Below are 7,631 nucleotides of genomic sequence, written 5' to 3' on the forward strand. Positions count from 1 at the left end.
TATAAACACAGGAGGTTTAACCTGCATACAAGGTCATTTAAATTCGCCAAAAATATCGTCAGGAATTTCTCTTAAGATCCGTCAGTGGTCTAGGAAATCTTCAGGCGGAGCAGACGATAAATACCCTTTTTCATATAATTGTCTGAGCGCCCTTGCTGCCCCGTAGGCTACTGCAGTGACAAAACGATCGGCTACTTGAGTGTCAAACTCTGGGGAATGCAAATGCGCCTCCCTTGCTCAGCCTACATCGCTCATTCTCCCCTGCCTTATACATGGCCATAGTTGAGGCAATCTCCGAGGAAATGGAACGGGATTGGGTTAACTCGACCTGTAGCATTTGTAATTCTTTGGCTTGAGTTTCCAAATCCCTGCTCTGATTCATTAGAAGTACCCATTTTGAATGCAACTCTTGAGTTTGTTGATCCAGTTCTTGTTTATAAAAAAGCCTCAAGCTTGCTCTTTTCCTCACGAAGTTGCTTGATTTCCTGATCATCTTCTCTCAAGGATTGTCGGTGGAGGGCATTTGTTCTCTACAAAGATGCTATTTCACCCCTTAACTGATAGTCGTCTATAGCTGGGCCATTCAGTTGGGTTTCCAACTCAACTACCTTATCTTTCAAAGATTTGTTCTCTTGATACAGAAAGGAGAGTGTTTGACTTAACACCAAGGACTTGATGAAGCCCTGAACATACGATAGATGTCCATCAAATAGAAAGGGAAATAATGAGGGAAAGTATAGGAGGAGACTTACAGAAACGATCCCTTCAAAGAAAAGGTCCAGTTAAACAGGGACAGGAAGGGCATGCATCTGCTGTAAGCTTTCTTTCCAGTGAGTCGACAACTGCCCTCTTAAAGTAAGGTGACTGGTGGGAGCATCCAATTGACATCGTAAGTGCCATTCAGAGGGCATGGCAGCCCTGAAATAGGAGTAGGAAGAACGCTGTGAGCGGGAGGGTCCAGCCTGGGTCTCATCATGAGTGGGTTGTGTCGAAGGCCCTACTGTTGTGCCCTGAAACTCAGAGTGAACAGAGGCTGAGGGTGGGGAAGCGACAAGTTGGGAAGGAGTTGCCGAAGTAGGGCGGGGTCCGTGTACTGAAAAGTGTTGGGTTTTTCGGGCCGCGAAAACCGCATTTTCGCGTCGCGGAAACCCCGAAAGCCCCAAAGCCAACGGATCCGTGCGAAGAAAAATTTTGAAATTACGATTACGAGTTTCAAACGATGATCTATAGTAGATCTACAAAGGAAAAACATTTTATACCTTCGATGCGTGCCCTTCACGTATCCCGCTCGTCCAAGGTACGCCGGATCTCGAAGTTGTCAACGTAGACAACTCTCTAGTGATATCCACACGAACAAGATGTGTTCTCTAACACTCAAGGATGGAGAAGAGAGCACCCCAAGTGTGCTAGCACTTTCTAGGGCTCTCGGGTAGGATTTGAAAGGAAGAAAAAGAGAGGATGCAAAAAGAATCTCATACACTCAAGAAGTAGTATCCTCCTTTGTGATCTTCACTCTTCCTTATTCTCTTGGAACTCACTCAACCACCTTCTCCTTCCATGAAAACTCACGGCAACAGCAAGCAAAGAGGAGGAAGAAGCTAGGAAGAAGGAGAAGCAATTACCACACATGAATACACATCAATACACAAAAACAAAACCTCCTCACCACATTAGTGTGGCCGGCCACATGTTGTAACCTCCCTCATTAATGTGGCCGGCCACATTAAATGGCATGGGATGTGTAACCTCCATGAGGTGGCACACCATGAAGATGTGGAGATGATGTGGCAAGGTTAGTCATGCCATGTAGGATGAGTCAACCTTCATGATGTGGCAATACATCAAGTCAAACTTGATGTTTCAACTTCCATTTGGTCAAATCAAAATTAACCAATTCTCTTCCTTGTTGAGTTAAATCCAACCTTTGATTCAAGTCAATTTCAATTTAATGAATCTCAATTCATTAATATAAATTGACTCAATGAATCAAATTTAAATTAGACTCATTCAACAATTGAATCTAATTGAGTCTAACTCAATAAGTCTAATTTGAATTAATCCGAATCCAATCTTTGGTGCATCATATGAACCTAATCCAATTGGTTCATCCTATGAACCTAATCTCCATCCACTTGTTCTTTGTATGTGACCCAATAGGTTCTTATAAGCAATGAGCGGCATCTAGCAATACATCATTGCTACCCAAGTTACAAGAAATGTTGAGATCCAACATCACCTTGTGACTACTAATTGTGACTCCTCACAATATATGACAAGTGTCCTTCTATCTTAGACATCTAGATTGATCAATGTGAGGCATAGACCGTGTCATCCTCTGACCAATCTAAATCTTGAACTCCAAGTAGACTCACTAAATCAAATGAGCTCAATATCTTATATTGACTCATTTGGGCATGGTCATGCACTTCGTGGTCTCACTCTATCAAGAATACTGATGTCTCTCCCGTCATATAGGAGGGATAGATCCCATCTACATCACTCACATCCCTCCGCATAATTTGTTACATACCCAGTAATCGCCTTTATAGTCCACCCAGTTACGGGTGACATTTGATGAAACCAAAGTACATAACTCCTTATGTAGGGAACCATGGTGACTTCAGGTCTAAGGACTAGTAGTCATACTAATAGCCACATGAGAAAGTATATGACACTCATATAACGATCCATGATACTTTCTCATGGCGGGTCATTCAGTATTCATTCTCTAATGTATACCCATGTGTCAACTTGATATCTCTATATCCATGACTTGTGAGATCAAGTCATCGAGTTGACCTCCATGTTAGTCTTATTGCATTAACATTGTCCCTGAATGTTAATACTCGACTAGGAATGATTAAGAGTAGTGTTCCCTATATCATCTCACTATCGGTTCAACTAACGATTGATATTGGTGAGAACCGTCTACTCAAGGACGTTATCATACTTAGTTTATTTGGCACCAATACAAGTAAGTATAATAACCAAAAACCAAATGCCTTTATTTATATAGAATATGATACAACAAGTCCAAAATACAATCATCAAATGATTGGCTCTAGGGCTCTAGGGCTCTAGCTAACAATCTCCCACTAGCACTAGTGCCAATCAGTGTAGGCTCTAAGCCCAAATGACCTAGTGTGACCATCATGCTTCCTCTGTGTCAAAGCCTTGGTCAAGGGATCTGCGATGTTAGCCTCTGTAGGTACTCTACAAATCTTCACATCTCCTCTCTCGATGATCTCTCGAATGAGATGAAAGCGCCGTAGTATGTGTTTGGTTCGCTGGTATGAGCAAGGTTCCTTCGCCTGTGCTATAGCTTCATTGTTGTCACAATAGAGCTCAATAGGGTCAGCAATTCTAGGAACCACCCTAAGTTCAGTGATGAACTTACGAATCCAAATTACCTCCTTTGCTGCCTCTGATGCAGCAATATACTCGGCCTCTGTCGTAGAATCAACTACTGTGTCCTGCTTCGAACTCTTCCAGCTCACAGCACCACCATTAATGCAAAACACGAACCCCGACTGTGATCTATAGTCATCCTGGTCGATCTGGAAGCTAGCATCACTGTAACCCTTTACAGCTAGCTCATCATTGCCTCCATATATCAAGAAATATTCTTTAGTCCTTCTTAAGTACTTAAGAATGTTCTTGACCGCTATCCAGTGACTTTCACCTGGATCTGACTGGTATCTGCTCGTCATGCTCAAAGCATACAAGACATCAGGTCGAGTACATAGCATGGCGTACATGATCGATCCTATGGCTGAGGCATAAGGGATCTGATCCATGCGGTCTCTCTCCTCTCTAGAAGAGAGACCTTGAGTCTTCGAAAGACTCACGCCATGTGACATCGGCAAAAATCCCTTCTTGGAGTTCTGCATGTCAAACCGAATGAGTACCTTGTCAATGTATGTACTCTGACTTAGGCTAAGCAATCTCTTAGATCTATCTCTATAGATCTGTAACTCTAAAATCTGGGATGCCTCATTTAAGTCCTTCATTGAGAAGCAACTCCCTAGCCAGGTCTTGACAGACTGAAGCAAAGGGATGTCCTTCCCAATGAGTAGTATGTCATCCACATACAATATGAGGAAGACAACTATGTCCCCTACAACCTTCTTGTAGACACAAGGTTCATCTTCGTTCTTGATGAAACCAAACTGTTTGATTACATCATCGAATCAAAGATTCCAGCTTCGAGAAGCTTGCTTTAGTCCATAAATGGACCTATGCAGCTTGCATACTCTGCTAGTATGCTGTGGATCTACAAAACCCTCAGGTTGTGTCATCCACACATCCTCGAGTAGGTTTCCATTCAGAAACACGGTTTTGACGTCCATCTGCCAGATCTTGTAATCGTGGTAAGCTGCAATAGCAAGCATGATCCGAATGGACTTAAACATCGCTACTGGAGAAAAGGTTTCATCATAGTCAATACCATGAATCTGCTTGAAACCTTTAGCTACCAAGCGACCCTTATAGATAAGTCCATCCATGTCAGTCTTTCTCTTAACACTACAACAAAAATATTAAAAGACAACGGTTAAAAACCGTTGTCGTAGGCCCTTTAAAACCGTTGTAATTGGCAGTGTTGTTAAAAGTGGGGGCTACGACAACGGTTTTAAATCGTTGTCTTTGAATGAAAAGACAACAGTTTTACAACGGTTTTAAACCGTTGTCTTTGAATGAAAAGACAACGGTTTAAAACCGTTGTTGTTTAGAGCATTTTTTATTAACAATGCTAGTTTACAACCGTTTTTAGGGCTTCGACAACGGTTTTTAACCGTTGTCTTTGAGGGTGATAGACAACAACAACAGTTTTAGATCATTATTTTTTAAATTATTATATTTTAATACCAATATATCATATTTCAATATAAATATATAATAAAGAATCATAATCACAAAAGAAAGAATATTTCTCATATCAATGTCATTCAAAATGTTACTTATACAAGAATTATATTACAATCACAAAGAAAAAACATGTCTAATATTCAAATAAAATTTATCCCAATACAAATAAACAAATAAACTTCATTTACAACTAATGAACAATTGTCAAAAGACTAGAAACTTGTGATGGTGGTTCATCATGCCATGTAGGATTGCAAGTAATTATTGTCAACTCAAGTCCCATCAAAATCTTCAACTTGTAGAATTTCACTGGACTCCTCTTTCTCACTTGCTGATTCTTCCATGCCAACCTTTTCCAACATTCTGGATTTTTGTGAATCAAAGTATGTGAGCAAAGCACCAAAAATAAAAGGGAAGAATGTAATACCTGTAGAAGATGTAAAACAGGGTTGATAGCTGAAATTTGGAGAAATGTAGTTGCTACAACCACAATAACATATTTGATAAATCATATACTCTTCAAGTACCCCATTCATGTCGGCAAATAAAACCACAACATAAAACTTTGTCAATAGAACCTGCAAAATATAAACATATATTAGAAGAGTTCATCTTTATCTGAAGCACTAGTAACTCTTGACCATATACAATTTTTGATACAAGGAGAAAGTTTCAGGAAGGTTTATCCGAGACCTGCAAATGAAATTTGTAAATGAAATAAAATCAGACACAAATATAATCTGAACAAGAAAAACAAGGAAAGATCAGTAATAAAGATCATCATCTCTAACATGTAATAAAAAAATTATTCTTTTTACAATCTCATATATAGTTTCAACCTAAAACTCAGTACCAACAAAAATACGTATTTTTGTTTATATTGACAAAAATACTATATCATTATTTTATTGATTGACAACAATTCAAGAGGAAATCTAACATGATAAAAAATAAAAAATAAAAAGGGTTATTAGTGAAATATTCTACTCTGATAGGTAAAACAACCATACCAAATGGAAAGATGACTAAAGTCTACAGAACAGAAGAACCTGATTTGCATTTTGTGACCAAAAAATTGTTTATTTTTCAGCGGATCTACATAATTTGAATTCACCAGGAAAGGAGGAGATAGGCCAACATGCAAACACTATTTGCTTCAATTTTTTTCAAATCAACATCTTAGTTTGTTTTGCTCTGCAGTATTGTGCATTTGAAAGATGTAGATGGATGCAATATCGTCATTCATGGTGGATATTTTTGGAACATCTTGGCATGTTTTCATGTAAATAACTACAATTATGTTATAGTAACTGATGCAGAAAAGGCCTGCAACTTCGGCAGAATAGAATTATCTTGGTCAATACTTTTAGATGGAAGCACGAGCACTAAAGAATGATTAAAATGAAAAAAAAAACAAAAGAAATACAAAAGGAGTCAAATTTTACCCATCTCAAATAGAATGAAGGTATAACTTTAACAATAACATTATCAACCCCACTATTGCTGTTCTGGCAGCTATTGGATTAATTTTAAAACCATACTCAAAAGCTTCGGACGGTTGAGAAGTTAGAGAATGGTCGACTTACAAGTTTATCGAAATTGGAAAAAGGAGTAAATAATTCAATACTGACCTTTCAAGAAGAGGCTTCCTAGCAAATGCTCCAAAGGAAAATATATACTTTAAACACAATTCTCCACTTGCCTTAGCAGCTAAAGTATGGTACACATAATCTTCAAAAGCAAACAAAAATAATTCCAACCGAGAATAATGCAAGCAAAGGATCAATTTGTAAAACCTTTTTGATTGAATAACTGTCTACATACCAGTCAACAATTTGGATTCCTCCTCGATTAATTCCTCGCCAGCCGAATATGAGCCAAATCTAGCACTTGTATATCTTTGGACCAGCCTCTGTACACATTGTAGATATGTAAGACCCTTAAAATACATACCATCAGTAATAATTTAACTAACTACAGGACATAACTTTGAATAACTCAACAGTGTGAAAAAATCCGCAATCATAACTACAAGTGATAAAATCTAGATGGATAACATGTAATGTTGTTATTTTAGGAAACCCAATGGTGACTAATCAGGAAGATCAATAAGAAAGATGGATTTGCTTAGGATGAGATGAGTCATATTTCTAGCGGTAGTAATTAAAATAGCAATCAAGGTAAAACAACCTCTTTTATAGTATTCAGATAGCAATCCAAGTTCATGCATAAAAAAAGTGAATACCATCAACAATAGTTGGTATCATGAACAATAGGATGCCATATAAAATTGGTTGATACTAAGATGTAATTCAAAGGAAACATTACAAGAATAAAAAAAAATGATGAACCAAGTAACAACGAACCTGGGCTGAAAATTACAAGAATAAAGTACTATATAAAAGTGTGTTTGCTGCATGATTGAACATTGAAAAATTAAAATTATATGATGCTCTAATGAACAAGTGAACAAGTAGAAGATTTGACCAACAGTAATCATCAAGCACATAATTATCAATAGACAGTTCAGTCTAATGTATCAAAAGGAGGTAAGCAATGTTAAGATCCATTAACATTAGAAGGGAATGTAGAATTGCCCTGTAGATGTGCAGATAATCCTATCACGAAATTATAAATTCTTGACAATTCTGACATGCTTAAAAAAAATCAGTATGGGGAAGTATTAGCAAATAAAGGACTAGATCTAATTAACTGAGTCAAAGAAATCACCTTCTCACATGTCTCTTGTTCTACTGTGAAATCTT

Source organism: Zingiber officinale, chromosome 1B, assembly GCF_018446385.1.
Source record: "Zingiber officinale cultivar Zhangliang chromosome 1B, Zo_v1.1, whole genome shotgun sequence".
NCBI classification, from domain to species: Eukaryota; Viridiplantae; Streptophyta; class Magnoliopsida; order Zingiberales; family Zingiberaceae; genus Zingiber; species Zingiber officinale.